Raw genomic sequence first — 19,185 nt, forward strand, 5'->3', positions numbered from 1 at the left:
GTTTCAGCAAACTAACCCAATTCAGCCAATTTTCCCACACCGTTTTTAAGGATAGAATGTGTAATGTCAACCAGTTACTAGTTCTACTGGTTCCACCAGGCGGGATTTTTATTGAGGGTGAATTCTGCACCATATTCTTGACAAGAATATTCCACTTTGTTAGTTCTTCTGTAATGCTTCCTGGACACTCCCACATTATTGCTGTCTGGGGAAACTATATCTATTGCAAAAGTGCGACAAAAAAAAGTCTGTGCATATGTAGTTTTCAGCAGAAAGTTAAAGGATGTGATAGAATGGAAATGAAACTGTGTGACCACCTCAAAATCTTTGCAGGCATAAATAGTATTGAAAATGGACTTGGATGTAACCACCTTGAAATTATTATGAGCACAAATCATGATGAATGCATAATCAAAAAGTTTTCTGGAGGAGTCCTTTGCTACATGAGTCCGTGCCCAAAAGATGTTGGAAGAGCTTGCCAAGAGAAGCAGTCTTTTGTGCTTGTTAGAGATGCCATAATCACCCAAATCTCCACATGTGCTGAAGCCAGGTTTTCATACACCCAAACTAATGTGTCATATGATGGCATGAGGACTAGCCACACTTAATTTAAAAAGATACCCAGTGGGAAAATCCAGCTGGGAAAGGAGTCAGTGCTTTATCTCTTATTAACATTCTGCACCTACTCCTCAGGCTTCCTGCCATGCCTTCTTGCTCTTTGAAGTTACACAGAATGATTGGTGCTGGTATTTTTCTTTTAATTCCTGGCAATTGAGCTGTAACGTATGTCTATGATTAAATCATAATTTCAAAAAGGTTTCTACACGCTTCTGCTGATCCACTTGGGGGATTCTGAACCTATTGTGATTCATTCACACGAGTGACAGAAGCAGCAAGTCCTGCAACAAAATTTGGGATCTTTGGGGCTTATTTATGTAAGATCATGCTCACAGTACACTCATTGGAATTAATGAAACTAAATTAGTCATGTCAGGCAATTTCATCATGTCAACTCTTAAGCAGGATTATGCTCTCTATAATCCTCCCACATGTACTTAAAGACTTGTACATGGTGCAATATTAGTTAGCTGTTACTATGCTGTACACAAACAGCTACGTGCCTCTTTTCTACTCCCCTCAGTTTCCCCTTCTCTGGCCTCCCATTAGTTTACAAATTCTGCTCCCCTGTTGATTTCAAGCCAGTGAGAGTTACTCTTGAAACCCATCATCACAATGAATGTAATTACCAATTACCGTATATTGTCTCCCTGCTTATTTAACTTATATGCAGAATTCATCATGCGAAAGGCTGGGCTGGAGGAATCCCAAACTGGAATTAAGATTGTCAGAAGAAATATCAACAACCTCAGATAGGCAGATGACGCAACCTTGATGGCAGAAAGTGAGGAGGAATTAAAGAACCTTTTAATGAGGGTGAAAGAGGAGAGCGCAAAATATGGTCTGAAGCTCAACATCAAAAAAACGAAGATCATGGCCACTGGGCCCATCACCTCCTGGCAAATAGAAGGGGAAGAAATGGAGGCAGTGAGAGATTTTACTTTCTTGGGCTCCATAATCACTGCAGATGGTGACAGCAGTCACGAAATTAAAAGACGCCTGCTTCTTGGGAGAAAAGCAATGACAAACCTAGACAGCCTCTTAAAAAGCAGAGACATCACCTTGCCAACAAAGGTCCGTATGGTTAAAGCTACGGTTTTCACAGTAGAGTTGTATGGAAGTGAGAGCTGGACCATCAAGAAGACTGATCGCCAAAGAATTGATGCTTTTGAATTATGGTGCTGGGGAGCTCTTGAGAGTCCCATGGACTGCAAGATGATCAAACCTCTCCATTCTTAAGGAAATCAGCCCTGAGTGCTCACTGGAAGGACAGATCATGAAACTGAGGCTCCAATACTTTGGCCACCTCATGAGAAGAGAAGACTCCCTGGAAAAGACCCTGATGTTGGGAAAGATGGAGGGCACAAGGAGAAGGGGACGACAGAGGACGAGATGGTTGGACAGTTTTCTCGAAGAGATGAACATGAGTTTGACCAACCTGCGGGAGGCAATGGAAGACAGGATTGCCTGGCGTGTTCTTGTCCATGGGGTCACGAAGAGTTGGATACGACTAAACGACTAAACAACAACAAGAAGAAGAAGATAACTCTTATTAGAATAATTAGAATATTAGAAGAAGCAAGGCCTGCTCACAGGTGCCAGGCCACAGCAACTCTTTTCAGTAGGTCTTGCTCCCATGAGGCATTTGTGGAGGGTGAACATCCCCTCCTTCCCACAGCTGTTTAGCTCTCCTCCTTCCCCAGGTCCTTTCCATGCTATCTAAGATTCCACTGATGCACCCTTCTCTGCTCCTCCCTTTTCATCCCTCTTCTGGTCCTGGGAGACACCAGGAGAGGGGAGCTTGTTGCAGCAGGAGGGGGGACACCCTGGCTCCTTCACTAGCCTGACTCATCTCTGCCTCTTGGCCTCTCCTATCTCCTACTTCTGCCTCTGCTTCTGCTTCTGGACTTTTCTCTGCCACACACTGTCCCTGTCTGATCACCAATCCCTGGGCTCTCAGTCTTCATCCCTTGGAAATTCTCCAGGTCGTACCTCCCACCATTCCTTGGTGTTCAGCCAGTGTATGCCATCATGCCTCAAAACCCTCAATGATCCCTGGCATATGGACTTGTGGCCATAACATATGTGCTTGACTCGTGGTTCATTAGGTTCCAATGAGAAACAGAGATTGTACTAATTACGACTATGGTTACTACTTCATTGTGGGGCGGGACATCTGCGTTTGAAAGATATTTTGATTATTATTATTATTGCACCTCCTCCATTTTGGCCTTGCATCTTATAGATCAGATTCTACTGTAATTTGCCATGTTGATTTGGTAGTGTGGGCCAGCTACAAGCCTTCTTGAATGGCACAGGTCTTCTTAATCCTTGTAAATCTGGTTCTTGGGATGGGTTGTGGGTGGAAAGTGCTTCTGACTCCACATTAGAGTTCCATCAGTGGAGAAGGACAAGGACAGTGCTTCTTAGAAACCGACTTAGAGCAGAAATATTAGTATTGTAATCACTCTCTGAAAGCAATGTATGATCCGAATTGCCTACATGCTGTGCTTACCCCATTGGGTATCTACATTTGGTTCTAGGTCATGGCATTCCCCCGGGTCCCAGTGAATTGGAGAGTGGGAAGGGACCCTGAGGGCCATCTAGTCCAACTCCCTCCAATGCTGGAATCTCAGCTAAAGACATGCATGACACATGGCCATCCAACTTCTGCTTAAACACCTCCAAGGAGGAGAGTCCACAATCTCCAAAGGGAGACCATTCCACTGTCAAACAGCTCTTACTGTCAGTAGGTTTTTCCATGTTTATTTCTGAATCTTCTTTTTTGTAACATAAAGCCATTGATTTGAGTCCTACCCTCCAGAGCAGGGCTGGATCAATACATATCAAAGAAGCGATTCAGTTAAACACATTGTATTTTTTAAATTATTGTTCAATTTTACAATTAACATTCACATTCAAATAAAAGTCATAATCATAAACATATACGATTCTCTGAATCCTTGGACTTCCCTGAGCTGAGATTCCATGGATTCCATTCAACTGCATCATATAATGTTCTCCATTTTTTCCTAAAATTCCATTCTTACCATAGTTCTTGTTACAGTACAAGTGTTGTTACAATGCTGCCAATGTTTTTAATTGTGTACAGTGTTCTCCAAGGGAACTTACAAATTTTCCCCATTCCTTATTAAAGTTATTCTTCTTGGTTTCTAATCTTTCCGGTCATTTTTGCCATTTTGGCGTAGTCCATCATTTTTATCAACCATTCCTCTCTGGTAAGGACTTTATCTTTTTTCCTTCTCAGAGCCAAAAGTATCGGCGCTGCGGTCGTCGCATACATAGTCGTTTCTGCTCCTTTGGTATTTCTGCACCTTCGATTCCTAGTAAAAACGCTTCTGGGTTTTTTAACAAAGGTTATTTTAAAATATTTTTTTCAACTCATTATATATCATTTCCCAAAATGCTTTTGTTATCTTGCAGGTCACCATGTATGGTGGAGGGTGCCTTCTTTATCTTTACATATCCAACAAATATTTGTAGCAGTTCTATACATTTTTGCTAATTTAGTAGGTGTTAGATACCACGATACATCATTCTCACAAAGTTTTCCATGTACAGCATGCTGTGAATTTTAAATCTTCCCTCCATAACTTTCCCAAGATGAGAATGGTATATTATGCCCAATATCTCTTGTCTATTGTATCATCACTGATTCAATTTATTCATCTTTAGCATACCATTCTAGCAACAGTTTATACATCTTGGAAAGTAACTTCACATTCATTTTTATTACTGATATCCTTCCCCACTTAAATGCATTGTAAACTTCATACATGGAAGTTTTTTTGGCGAAAAATGGGACTCCACTGCGCCATCTGGTGTCATAGTGTTATAAAGCCTAGAAAGAGTTTTATCTTAAATGAGCCACTTTTGCTGGAACACTTAACCAGATTGTGGACTCTTGTTCATTGAAGGCTTTCAGCAGAGATTGTTTGAGGAAGAAATGGGAATTTGCCTTCAATTATTATACTACTACCATTATACTACTGTAGAGTGTGGTGGTTAAGGGTTAACCTTTGTGTGTCTCATGCCTGAGGGAGGGGCTCCACAGAGCCGGGATATTATGTCAGCTGTCATGCTGTGAAAGAGTGCTTTCGTTTTTTGGAGTTGGAGTGCGGCTTTCAGCCGAGAAAGATGTCCGAATTCTCTGGTGGAGCATTTCACTGTTTGGCATGTAAATAAAAAGCTTCTAGATTAGAAGAAATGTCTGGACTGATTTTCTGTCCTTCTCACATTTCACTGTGCATTCTGCTTTGTTTGCTTTCTCCCTTGATTACGCTGAAAACAGAAGCTGGCAGACGCTCGCAGCGGAAGCGTAACTGGACGGAGAAGCAATAAATCTTCAGAACAACTACTACTACTTTGCTTTGGTTGGCATTCCCTACATTAAAAGAGGGATGGCTTGGGCGACCCTCGGGGTCTCTTTTTGCTCTGCAGTTTTGTTTTTTATTGTAGGGTGACAAGCAGAAGAAAGAAATTTGTCTGGATAAAAATCCAGTGTACAAACAGTTGTGTGAGGTTTTTTGGAAGCATCAAAGTGGTGGAGGTAGGGGGTAGGTTTCTGAGCCCATAAACTTGTTTAGAAAAGCTCATAAGATGCCCTAAGCAAGCAGTCAGAACTCCCCATCCCCGGGAGACATTTGAACTGTAACCGTGTATGTGCAAACAGAAGGGGAAACGACAGGCCGCCAGAGTTCTGGAGTACTGACCCAGAAACTGAATATCTAGAGGAGGCCAACAACCTACCTCCTGAAAGACTGACTCCCGTGACTAAAGGATTAAAAGAGCAGCAGTTACTGCTCTCCTTGCAAAAAGCACTGAGACACCACTTAGTGTGCTTTGGCATGCAGTTTTTTGACTTCCCTGTCTTCAAGAGAAGGGAACGTTTGGCTTACTAACGAAAGGCTTATCAAGAGTGAAGGTGTTGTAAGTGAAAATTCACAGGTGTAAAGTGGAAACAAGCCACATATTCAAAATTTTGAATTGGAAAATATCACCAATGAAAGTCCTGGGGGGGGGGGGAGTAAACATTTAATGAACTGTAAAAAAAAAGAGTAAAATTTAACTTACTAAACTTTGAGACTAAGTTGTGCCAGGAAGTTCAACAGACATGGATCAAGGGGTAAATCTGCAAAAAACATATTTTACTGTGCTGAGTTGCTGGTTTCTGGGATTGACTTCAAAATCTTCTTGCCATTCTCTATCACCACCTGCTGGCCATGACTGAGCCCATAACTTTTGTTAGCTATTTGTGATTTTAAAAAATGTCTTACACAAATAGGTGAATGTCAGGGAACTGCCATCAGAGCAGGAGGAGGTGAGAGGGCTCCCGGATGATGGTGGAGAGGGCCCCAGTAGGAGGAGGGATAGCCCATACACTGGGGAAGGAAATCAGCGTAACACCAGTGGAGAAGGGGAGGAGATAAAGGAAGCGGAGAGGTGGCTCCAGGACTCTTCGCAGGAGACAAGTGGAGAGGGGACTAGTGCTCCTTTGCCCACACCCACCTTGCGCAGAAAGCTTTCGTGCAGGCAACGGGGGAGGAGACTGGGCGTCAAGCAGCTTTTATGTTGGAAGCGGTTTAAGAAACGCCCACTGACGGATTCTGCCAGTGACTGAGGCAGCCACGGAATAGAGGCTGCCCTGTCAGAAAAGGGTTCAACCATGCAACCTAGCCAGGAGTAAAGGCAACTTACGCACAAGCAATCCCTAGAACCATTACAGCAATCCGTCAGTCTCTTACGTTGCTTGTGCGCAGCATCGGAGGAGAGACAGCATGAGCGTCACCAGGGAATCCGGAGGTCAAGAGCAAGCAGCTGGAGGGGAGAGTCTGGTTGAGAGGAACCGAGAGTTGGAACAGCATGTGGCTCTTCTATCGGCGAGGCTGGAGGAAAGGTGAGCTCTGGATGGACAGGTCAGACCCACCCCCATCGCCAGGAAGGTACCGGGGTTGGTACAGAAGTTTGGGGGGGGGACCCCCAGGACTATAATGCGTTCCGAACAGAAATAGAATATGCCTTGGAACTACAGCATAATGACTTTGCAGACGACGCAGAACGAGTAGCTTACGTGGTGGGGCACCTTCAGGGCAGGGCTAGGGATTGGATTAGGCCCCTCATGGCCACGCAGAATACTGCCCTGAAGGACTTTAAGAAATTCTTCCAAGCTATGGATGCAATGTACTCAAGCGAAGTGGCACAGAATGTGACGAGGCGGGAGCTGATGGGGTGCAAGCAGGGGAGCCAATCAGTTAGAGAATACTGCTCACGTTTTGCCATGCTTATCCACCGGCTTGGGTGGGATCTGGACTCGGGACCTGTGCAGATGCTATTCGAGGAAGGTCTGTCTCCTGCTGTGAAGGACGAACTGCCAAGGGCGCCCCGCCCCCAGTCCATGGATCAGCTAACCAAAGCTGTGCTTGCTATTGGAGTACGACAGGAAGCTTGTGCTCAGGAGAAGCGCGAGGGAAGGGGAGGGGAACGTTGCCTTGACTACCGCATTCCTGAAATACCAGGGCAGCTTTCCCAGGCTGCTGAGCCGATGGAAGTGGATGGGGGCAGAGCCAGCAGTGTTTCGAAGTCCAGTGAAGGTCGCAAAAGGGAGGGAAAGGATTGGAAGGTGAAGAAATGCTTTCTCTGCCAACGGCCAGGACACTTTGCTAGGGTCTGCCCTCAAAGAAAGGCGTGGCCAGGGATGGTGGGAGCTGCTGCCAGTGGGGAGGAAAATCAAGAGCAAGAACAGGCGCAGGGAAACGACAGTGCCTGGCTGCCAAGCAAGAGGGACGGCAGCCAGGCAAGCAACCAATAAAAGTTCCCCAGCCTGAGCGCCCCAGAGCAGCTATAGCTGTAGATGTGGTGCTAGAACTCCCAAACGGGTACCCAGTCAAGGTTGAGGGGTTGCTGGATTCAGGCAGCTCCTGCAATTTCTTCAGCGGGGACTTTGCCCTAGAGCATCAACTCCACTTAATACCATTGGATTTTCCCTTGCAAGTAAACACCATAGATAGCAGGGAACTTCTGGGAGGAGAAGTGACACACCAGACACCACCAATGCGAATGAGGGTTTCCAGGCACACTGAAACCATCGCCTTTCACATGGCCACACTGGCTGGACCCCCAATACTACTGGGAATGAGCTGGCTAGCACTGCATGACCCAGTAGTGTCCTGGCACCAGCAGTCAGTCACCTTTGGGTCAACGTACTTTTTGGAGCACTGTCGGGGGGGCAGGGGCTCCCAGAATGGCTGGGGCCAGGGTGGCTGGGCTGGCAGTGGGGACGAAAGGAGAGGTGCCAACACAATACACGGACCTAAGGGAAGTTTTCAGCGAGAAGGAGGCAGACAAACTACCCCCCCACCGGCCCTTTGACTGCCAAATCAACCTGCTCCCAGGGGCGCAATTACCAATGGGGAAGTTGTATGCCATGTCTGACAAGGAGATGCAGGAGTTGAAGCAGTTTATTGACAAGAATCTGAAGAGAGGGTTCATAAGGGAATCAAAGGCGGTGGAGGACAGTCCAGTGTTCTTTGTGGACAAGAAGGAGACAAACCAGCCCAGATTGGTCATGGACTATAAGGCCCTAAACTTGGTGTCAGAACCAGTGACCTTTCCTATGCCCAGGATTGATGACATTTTAACACAAGTGAGGCGGGGAAAATTTTTTACTAAAATGGATCTCCGGGGAGCGTACAATCTGATTAGAATACGGGAGGGGGACGAATGCAAAACCACCATGTTCACCCCCCTGGGGGCGTTTGAGTACTTAGTTATGCCCTTTGGATTACAATCAGGCTCCGCCTGCTTTCAAGCTTTCATGCACCGCGTGTTGGGGTCCCTGCTGTACAAGAACTGCGTGGCCTTTTTGGACGATGTCTTAATCTATTCGGACAATGAGGAGCAACATGTCAGAGATGTCCGGGAAGTGCTAAAAAGACTGCATAAGCACCAGCTGTGGGTCAAGCTGGAAAAATGCCAGTTCCACGCCTGAGAAGTCGAATTTCTGGGGTACAGGTTGTCGGACAAGGGTCTAGCCATGAACCCGAGCAAGGTGCAGGCGGTACTGGAGTGGAAGGCACCCAAGACCCGGAAGGACGTGCAGAGGTTCCTAGGGTTCAGCAACTTCTACAGGAAGTTCATCAAGAACTTCGCACACTTGACAGCGCCCATCACCGATTGTCTCAGTAGCAAGAAGAAGTTCACCTGGACAGAAAGTGCCCAGCAATCCTTTGACAGGCTGAAGAAGACGTTCGCTTCAGAAGAGCAGCTCCTGCATGTGGATCTGACAAAGCCCATGAGGTTGGAAACCGACACGTCTGACCGAGCCATCGGGGCGGTCCTTCTCTTGCAGGGGGGGGGGAGGGGACTGGAGACCGTGTGCCTTTCTCTCGAGGAAGCTGAGCAAATCGGAGCAGAACTATACCGTATATGACCGAGAACTGCTTGCGATCTATGCGGCGTTTTGATGATGGAGACATCATCAAATGGGGCGCAACACAAGATTCAGGTCTGCACTGACCACAAGAACCTAGAATACTGGAGAACCGCGCGAGTACTCAACCAGAGGCAGATTCGATGGGCGCAGGAATTCTCTTTTTTTTTATAATAATATTTTATTAAGTTTTACAAAAAGAAGAAACATGAAAGAACAATAAACAAACATCCCCACAACAGAAAAAAAACAAAAAAGTAAACACTACAACACACAAACACAAAACAGCAAAATACAACAAAGAGAATAAACATATTAAAAACAATTTTTGTCTCTTTGTATTCTTTACATTAACTTATTTCTCCGACTTCCCCAGACCTTCCTTCTCTGTATTCCAAATCAAATAATCTGTCCGCAAATTCTTTCCCTCTATCATAATTTGATTTCCTGATACTCTTAAAGTCTAGTAAATAGTTACATTTCCTTTAATCTAATAAAAATATTGAGTCTTTCTCAATTCACTTTTTAACTAAAAACCATTCAATCTCAAACCAATGTCATCAAACGTTCATTATCTTATAATGTTTTTGAAAATAGTCTTTAAACTTTCTCCAGTCTTCCTTCACCGTCTCTTCTCCCTGGTCTCTGATTCTGCCGGTCATTTCTGCCAATTCCATATAGTCAGTAACTTTCATCTGCCATTCTTCCAGTGTGGGTAGCTGTTGTGTCTTCCAATACTGTGCGATGAGTATCCTTGCTGCTGCTGTTGCATACATAAAAAATGTCCTATCCTTTTTGTGCACCTGTTGGCTAACCATACCCAGGAGAAAGGCTTCTGGTTTCTTCGAGAATGTGTATTTAAACACTTTTTTCAGCTCATTATAAATCATCTCCCAGAATGCCCTTATCTTTGGGCATATCCACCAAAGGTGAAAGAATGTACCTTCAACCTCTTTACATTTCCAACATTTATTATCGGGTAAGTGATAGATTTTTGCAAGCTTGACTGGTGTCATGTACCACCTGTATATCATTTTCATAATATTCTCTCTTAAAGCATTAGATGCCGTAAATTTCATACCAGTGGTCCATAACCGTTCCCAGTCAGCAAACATTATATTATGACCCAGGTCTTGGGCCCATTTAACCATCACTGATTTCACTTCCTCATCCTGTGTATTCCATTTCAACAGCAAATTGTACATTCTTGACAAAATCTTAGTTTTGGGTTCTAACAGTTCTGTTTCCAATTTTGATTTTTCCACCTGGAAGACAATTTTCCTATCCATTTTAAATGCCTCCATTATTTGATAATAATGAAGCCAATCTCAGACTTTGCTTTTTAATTTATCAAAACTCTGTAGTTTCAGTTTGTCTCCATCTTGTTCTAATATCTCCCAATATTTTGGCCAGTTGGCCTCCATATTGAGTTTTTTTAGTGCTTTAGCCTCCATTGGGAACAACCACCTTGGAATCTTGTCTTCAAGCAAATCTTTGTACCTTATCCATACTTTAAACAATGCATTCCTAACAATGTAAATTTTAAACATTCTATGCACTTTAACCTTGTCGTACCATAGGTATGCATGCCAACCAAAAACATTGTTAAATCCTTCTAAATCCAGAATATCTATATTTTCAAGAAGTAGCCATTCTTTTAGCCAGCAAAAAGCTGCTGCTTCATAATAGAGTTTCAAATCTGGCAGGGCAAAGCCTCCTCTTTCCTTTACATCTGTTAATATTTTAAATTTTATCCTTGCCTTTTTGCCCTGCCAGACGAATCTAGATATGTCCTTTTGCCACTTCTTGAAACAGTCAGTTTTGTCTATAATCTGTAATGTCTGAAATAAAAACAACATTATTGGCAATACATTCATCTTTATCACGGCAATACGACCCGTTAATGAGAGTTTCAAATTTGACCATATTTCTAGATCTTTCTTTATCTCCGACCAACATTTATCATAGTTGTCTTTGTATAAGTTCCCATTTTTAGCAGTCATAGTAATTCCCAGATATTTCACTTTTTTCACTACTGTCAAACCTGTCTCATTCTGAAACCTTTCTTTCTCAATTTCTGTTAAGTTTTTTACCAAGACCTTTGTTTTTGTTTTATTTAATTTAAAACCTGCCAATCGACCAAATTCCTGAATCAGTTCTAAAACTCTTTTTACACTGGATTCTGGCTCTTGCAATGTCAAAACAAGGTCATCTGCAAATGCTCTTAATTTATATTGTTTAGCTCCGCCCTGTATCCCTCTGATCAATTGGTCCTTTCTAATCATGTTCAGCAATACCTCCAGGACTGATATAAAAAGTAAAGGGGAGATTGGGCAACCTTGTCGTGTTCCTTTCTCTATTCTGAATTCCTCGGTCACTACGTTATTGACAATTAATTTAGCTTTTTGTTCAGAATAGATTGCACCTATACCATTTTCAAATTCTTGTCCTACCCCCATGCCTTGGAGATTCTTCTTCATAAAACCCCAAGAAATATTGTCAAAGGCCTTCTCCGCATCCACAAATATCAGAACTGCTTTTGTGTTTATTTTTTCCTCTAAAAGTTCCAATATATCTATTATATTCCTCACATTGTCTGATAAGTGTCTTCCTGGGAGAAAACCTGCTTGATCCTCTATTAATATTTTCTTAAATCTTCTAGCCAAAATGTCTGCAAAAATTTTGTAATCTACATTAAGCAATGATATAGGGCGGTAGTTTTTAAGTTGATGTTTTTCGGTCTCTATCTTTGGTATAAGTGTGACAAAAGCTTCTTTCCACGTTTCTGGTGCTTTTTTCCCCTTAAGTATTTCATTACAAACTTCTTTCAGTGTCTGAATTAGCCAGTCTTTCAATACTTTATAATATCTAGCAGTCAGTCCATCAGGTCCTGGAGACTTGCCTAGTTGCATATTCTGAATGACACTCTCAATTTCTTGGTCTGTTATCCTGTAGCTCAATTTCAATCTGCTTTCTTGAGATATTTTCGGTAGCCCGTTCTCCTTCAAAAAGTCCTCTATATCTGTTTCATTCTGGGATTGCTGGGAGTAAAGCTGTTTAAAATATTTTTGAAAAGCAGTCCTTATTTCCACTGGATTCTGTATAATTCTTCCTTCCACTTCCAAATTTGTTATGGTATTCAGTTTTTGTCTCTTCCTTATTTGCCATGCCAATAACTTTCCACATTTGTTTGCCGAGTCAAAAGTCCTTTGTCTCATTTGCCTTATTTTCCATTCAATTTCTTGGTTTATCATTTGCATATATTCAACTTGATATAACTTAATTTCTCTTAGAATTTCCTGCGATTTTGGTTTTGCTCTTAATCTCTTTTCTCCCTCGTTAATCTTTTCTAAGATCTTTTCTCTTTTTTCCTTTTGTAATCTCTTCTTAAGCGTGTTCTGTTGAATCAGAAACCCTCTCATAACAGCTTTACTTGCGTCCCATACAGTTCTTTTCTCCACCATAGTATTCAAATTTATCTCAAAGTAGTCCTTCAAGGTTTTCTGGGCTTTCTTGGTTATTTCCTCATCTCTAAACAGAGTGTCATTCATCCTCCATCTAAAGGAACCAATTGGTAGTAGACTCATTACCATCTTTACAGCATTATGGTCGGAGCAAGTCTTTGGGCAGATTTCCACGTTTTTTGTCTTTGGTGCCAGTCATGGGCGCAGGAATTCTCCAACTTTTCCTTCGAGATCCGGTACGTACCGGGAGAAGAAAACGTAAGAGCAGATGTGCTCTCCCGTAAGCCGGAGTACATGGAAGAGAGGGACCACCTGAGATACGACATGTGATCCCCAAGGACCGATCGGTGTGGGGGGGAGCGTTGGTTGGGAAACAGGAACTGGGGGAGCTCACTAGAAATGACAAGTTCGCTCAAACTAAAATCAGAGAACTCCGAGAAGGAAGGGAGAACCATGGAGGGTTTGAGGAAAAGGAAGGGTTGTTGTACTACAAGGGGGCGCTGTATGTACCGGGGGGACCCTGAGGGGAAGGGTACTCAAGCAACTCCACGACAACCCCACGGCGGGCCACTTTGGGCAACACAAGACCATGCTACTTGTCACCCGGCATTTCTGGTGGCCAAGGGTAAGGGAAGACGTACGAGAATATGTACGGGGCTGCGACCGCTGCCAAAGGGCCAAGGGAGAGAGGGTGGCTCCTGCGGGGTTACTGGAACCCTTACCCATGCCGGGAAGACCCTGGGAGGTGGTGTTCATTGATTTTATGACAGATTTGCCCAAGTCAAGGGGGAAAACAGCAGTCATGGTGGTAGTCGATCTACAGACCAAGATGTGCCATTTCATCGCTTGCTCTCATGTGGTAACGGCAGAGGAAACAGCCAGGTTGTTTGTGGAGCACGTCTCCAGACTGCATGGGGTCCCCGCGAGGGTCATCTCAGATCGCGGGAAACAATTTACTTCCCGGTTCTGGAGGAAGCTCATGAGCTTGTTGCAGGTCGAGGTGGGGTTCTCGACGGTGCGACACCCAGAAACCAACGGGCAAGCAGAAAGAGCAAATGGGATACTCCAGCAATACCTACGCTGCTACGTAGGTGAGAGGGAGAACGATTGGGTAGAGAAGTTAGCGCTGGCTGAGTTTGCGTATAACAATGCCGAACATGTATCTATGGGTATGAGCCCGTTCATGGCCAATTATGGGTGTCACCCCAGGGCCTTCCCGGGGAGGGGGGAGGAAGGATGGAGTGTACCTGCGGCAGAGCAGTTTGTGGAAGAAATGGAGGCCTTGCACCAACAAGTCAGGTGGAATTTGGAGAGGGGCCAAGGAAATCTACAAGCGACAGGCCGATAAGCACCGTCGGGAGGGGGAAGCCATACGGGTGGGAGACCGGGTGTGGTTGTCTACCCAAGGGTTACCCCTAAAGGGAGGGTGCAAGAAATTGCAACCAAGGAGACTGGGACCTTTTGAGGTAACACAGCAGGTGAACCCGGTGGCATTCAAGCTCAAACTGCCCAACAGCATGAAGATACATCCGGTGTTCCATAGGTCCCTACTTTCACCGTACAGGGAGGGGCGGGAGTTTCCAGAGCAGGAGGGAAGAGGCACCACCCACCCGCAGGTAGAGGAGAGGGAACACCAGATGCGAGCCACGGAAATACTCGATTCAAGGTGGCGAGGGCGCCAGGTGGAGTACTTGGTAGCCTGGGAAGGGGAACCCGAGTCAGAGAACTGGGTCCCGGCTGAGGCGGTCGAGGATGGGTACCTCGTGGAAGAGTTCCACCACCTGCTCCCAAGGAAACCCAAACCACCAGTGAGATTCTGGGAAGAGGAGTTTGGCACTAGAGACGACGAGGAGGGGGACTTCCGGGCTGAGCGCCATCGATCATGGCTGCCTTCCTCTGATCTGCGGAGGGAGAGCTCCGAGAGAGACGAGGTTTTTGCCGCTACGGCAACGCGGTAACCCCTTGAAACCGTAGGCGGAGGAAGCCTATGGCCGTGGGACTCGGCGGACACCATTAGCGTGACTTCAGATCGCCTCTGGAGCAAAAAAAAAGCTCCGGAGAACGGCGGGGGGGGGTCAGCGCGGTGCTGTGAGTCAATTGCTACTTTCTCGGAGCGACGTCGCATCGCTGGGATCGGAGAGCGTTCAGCTTCTTCTTGAGACAATTCGGATTACAAAAAAAGAATACTCGTGAGTAGAGGAGATAAAAATTTAAAGAAACTAAGCCTTTGAATTCGGAAATGATTTGGAACTTTAAATTTCTTTTAAAAAGATTTGGACTTGAAGCGGAAAGGTCTAAACAGGAAGTCAGCCTTCCGCCTGTAAATAGAAGATAGTAAAGGCTGTGTTGCTAATACTTGAAACAAAGGGATTAAAAATAACAAATCTGAAGTCTTTGGAAAGACCAGCCCCCTCCCCGGGAGGAAGGAAAGGAGGGGGGAATTTTTAAAAGACTTTACTTCTGCGGAAAAGAGGCTTTAAGCATTGGAATCACCGCTCAGACTCCCAGGTCCTGAGCTGTCAAACTGAAAGCAAGCCTCAGAAAGGGATCGCGGACTGCTTTTAAAGGGAAAAAATAGCTACAATAGGACTAAATTTGTTACAATTTGAGCATCTATGTTAAAATACCGATACAATATTGCTATAAAGTGGAAGTAAAAGACGAAAGATACTTCTTTTCCTCGGACTTAGTGACTGTTGGGTCCCCCTGGTGGGCACGGACATTGCTACAAAGTAAGCAAAGTTTCTTTGTAACTTTTCACTGTTTGGATTTGGAATTGAAAACAAGTTGCAGCTGCAGCCTGACCTTGAGACAACAGCATATCTTATGACAGAAGGAAAAGGGAAAACAGAACTATATCAGGAGAAAACCACTAGATCAGGCAAATCTTTTCTTCCAGGAAGAAGGGGATCTTTAGACCCAACAGGAGGTGCTTCTGCACAACCAAAAGGAAAAGGATTGCCAACTACAGAAGAGTTGATAAATGCAGGTTTTGCAAGACTACAAGGAGCAATAGACAAACTAACAGAAGAAGTCGCAGAAATGAAAAAAGAGGTGGCAGAAACAAAAAAACAAGTGGCAGAAACAAACAAGGGGGTAGCAGAAACATCCTCTAAAATAGATCAGAACACTGCAAGTATTAAACAGAATACGGATTCAATTAGACAGCTGTTGGAGGAGTCTGCTAAAACAAGAAAGATTGCAGAAGAAGTCAGAGAAGCTGTAGCTGCTACTGAGGAGAAACTACCACCGATGAACAGACAACTTGAGGACCATAGAGCAAGGTTTTCTATGATTGAATTAAAAGATAAGCAAACTAATCTTAGAATCAGAGGTGTGCCAGAAATTGAGAAAGAGAGCCTACGGGACCTCCTTACACAAGAATTTGAAAAATTCTGGGAATTGGACTCGGAAAAAGAGGAATTAAAAAAATTAAGTGCTTTTCGACTGGGAAAAACAAATAAAAGGATCAAAATCAGAGACTGTTTGGTTACATTAAGATCTAAAGAAGAAAGGGACAAGATTTTGGAACTGCATTTTCAAAAATCTTTGGAAATTTCCCAGTCTAAAGCTGAAATTTTTAAGGACATTCCGAAACACCTTCTTGACCTCAGAGCCAGGTACAAGGACTTTGTCACTCAGTTGAGGAACAACAATAGCATCTTCAGGTGGGAATTTCCTGAAGGACTTTCTTTTAGTTTCAAAGGAAGAAAGATAAAAATAAGATCAGTGGAAGATAAAAATAGTTTCTTGGAGGTCTACGGGGAAGACCTACAGAAAGGAACTGTGGACTTGCTAGAGGAAAGAAGGAAGAATGCTGCAGAAGCAATATTGAATTTGAACTTGGCTAAAAAGACACCACCGGGACCGGAAGAGGAGAAGACGTTGGGTGCATCTGGAGGACTATAATAGAAAAAAAACACAACATGTCTCTGCAACTTTTGAGCTGGAACTGTTAACGGTCTGAACTCGGTTTGAAAGAGGAAATCGATCTTTCATATCTTAAAAAAAGAACAATTGGACTTGATTTGTTTGCAGGAAACACATTTGACTAGGCTCCATAGAACAATTTTAATTAATAAAAGATTGGGTCAAGAATTCATCTCGTCTGACAAAGTAAAAAAAAGAGGAATAGTAATTTATGCTAAAGAGAGCCTGTCACCAAAATTTATCTTTAAGGATGAGCAAGGAAGATTTGGCAATTGAAATTCAATATCATGGACAGAAATATTTGATAGTGGGTGTATACGCACCAAATGAAGGAAAATCAGATTTTTTCAAAAGGTTGCATGAGACATTGATGGACTATTTGGAGTACAATGTGATTTTGATGGGAGACATGAATGGAGTAGTTTCAACAAATATGGACAAGGCACAACGGCAGGTAGTCACCAAAGATGGGAGACTACCGAAAACTTTTTTTGAATTGACTGACAACTTGGACCTGATTGATATCTGGAGAACTAAAAACCCTTTAGGAAGAGAGGGAACCTTCTTTTCTGAAGCCAAAATGACTTGGACTAGAATTGACCAAATATGGATCACTAGAGGACTGGCACCGAAGACAAGAAAGGTGGAAATCTGCCCAAAGACTTGCTCCGACCATAACGCAGTAAAGATGGTAATGAACCTACTACCAACTGGTTCCTTTAGATGGAGAATGAATGACTCTCTGTTTAGAGATGAGGAAATAGTTAAGAAAGCCCAGAAAACTCTGAAAGACTACTTTGAGATAAATTTGAACACCACGGTGGAGAAAAGAACCATTTGGGACGCAGGTAAAGCTGTTATGAGAGGATTTTTGATACAACAGAATGCACTCAAGAAGAGACTACAACAGGAAAAAAGAGATAAGATATTGGAAAAGATCAAGGAGGGTGAAAAAAGATTGAGAACAAAACCAAAATCACAAGAAATATTAAAAGAGATAAAATTATACCAAGTACAGTACATGCAAATGATAAACCAAGAGATTGAATGGAAGAGCAGACAAATGAGACAAAGAACATTTGAATCTGCAAATAAATGTGGAAAGTTATTGGCATGGCAAATAAAGAAGAGACAGAAAATGAACACAATAACAAATTTGGAAGTGGAAGGAAGAACTCTACAGCATCCTGCCGAGATCAGGAGTGCATTTCAAAAATACTTTAAACAGCTTTATTCTCAACAACCACAGAAAGATGCGGATATAGAGGAATTCCTGAAAGTGAATGGGCTACCGAAAATACCTCAAGAAAGTAAGTGTAAATTGAGTTGCAGGATAACAGAACAAGAGGTGGAGAGTGCCATTCAAAACATGCAATTGGGCAAGTCTCCAGGACCTGACGGGCTGACTGCAAGATATTATAAATCATTGAAAGACTGGCTAATTCAACCCTTAAAGGAAGTATGTAATGACATACTCCAGGGGAAAAGGGCACCAGAAACGTGGAAAGAAGCTTTCGTGACTCTTATACCAAAGACTGAATCTGAAAAACATCAACTTAAGAACTATCGGCCTATATCATTGCTAAATGTGGATTACAAAATCTTTGCAGATATCTTGGCTAGAAGACTGAAGAAAGTCTTAGTAGAGGAGATTCACAAAGATCAAGCAGGCTTTCTCCCAGGAAGACATTTATCAGACAATGTGAGGAATATAATAGACATTTTGGAATTTCTACAGGAAAAGATAAATACAAAAGCGGCTTTGATATTTGTGGATGCGGAGAAAGCCTTCGACAACATTTCTTGGGGTTTTATGAAGAAGAATCTCCAAGGCATGGGGGTAGGCCAAGAATTTGAAAATGGTATAGGAGCAATGTATTCTGAAGAAAAAGCTAAATTAATTGTTAATAATGTTTTAACTGAGGAGTTCAGAATAGAAAAGGGAACATGACAAGGTTGCCCTATTTCCCCTTTGCCTTTTATATCAGTCCTGGAGGTGTTGCTGAATATGATTAGAAAGGACCAAATGGTCAGAGGGATACAGGTCGGAGCTAAACAATATAAATTAAGAGCTTTTGCAGATGATCTGGTTTTGACATTACAGGAGCCAGACTCTAGTGTGAAAAGAGTCTTAGAACTGATTCAAGAGTGAAAAAAGTGAAATATCTGGGAATTACTATGTGTCAGGGAACTGCCATCGGAGGAGGAGGAGGAGCTGAGAAGGCTCCAGGATGATGGCAGAGAAGCCTCCAGCAGAAGGAGGGGTAGCCCGCAAGCTGGGGAAGGAAATCAGCGTAGCACCAGTGGAGAAGGGGAGGAGATAGAGGAAGCGGAGAGGTGGCTCCAAGACTCTGCGCCAGAGACAAGCGGAGAAGGAACCAGTACTCCCTTGCCAGCTCCCACATTGCGAAGGAAGTTGTCACGTAGGGAGAGAGGGAGGAGACTGGGAGTAAAGGAGTTCTTATGTTGGAGAAGGTTTAAGAAACGCCCACTGACGGATTCTGCCAGCGACTGAGGCAGCCACGGGGTAGAGGCTGCTCTGTCAGAAAGGGGTTCAGCCATGCCAGACCACCAGGAGTGAAGGCAATTTACGCACAAGCAATCCCCAGAACCATAACAGCAATCCGTCAGTCCCTTACGTTGCTTGTGCGCGGCGTGGAGGAGACAGAGCATGAGCGTGACCAAGGAAGCCGGAGCCCCAGAGGGCGCAGCTGGAGGACAGAG

The 19,185-nt window shown here is 43.8% G+C and overlaps 1 protein-coding gene and 1 long non-coding RNA gene across 11 annotated transcripts in view; one reads left to right on the forward strand and one right to left on the reverse strand.

Moving 5' to 3' along the window:
• Positions 1 to 19,185, forward strand: part of LOC310678493 — a 157,294-nt gene that overhangs the window by 130,453 nt on the left and 7,656 nt on the right. The window contains exon 2 of the long non-coding RNA XR_014511774.1: positions 5,098 to 5,929. This is a non-coding gene — a long non-coding RNA (uncharacterized lncRNA). The remainder of the gene's footprint in view (positions 1 to 5,097; positions 5,930 to 19,185) is intronic.
• The window catches only part of LOC310678313 (cytochrome P450 2J2-like), a 159,981-nt gene that overhangs the window by 65,643 nt on the left and 75,153 nt on the right, over positions 1 to 19,185 (reverse strand). The window lies entirely within an intron of this gene.

Source organism: Podarcis tiliguerta, assembly GCF_965153285.1.
Source record: "Podarcis tiliguerta genome assembly, chromosome: 5".
Lineage (NCBI taxonomy): Eukaryota > Metazoa > Chordata > Lepidosauria > Squamata > Lacertidae > Podarcis > Podarcis tiliguerta.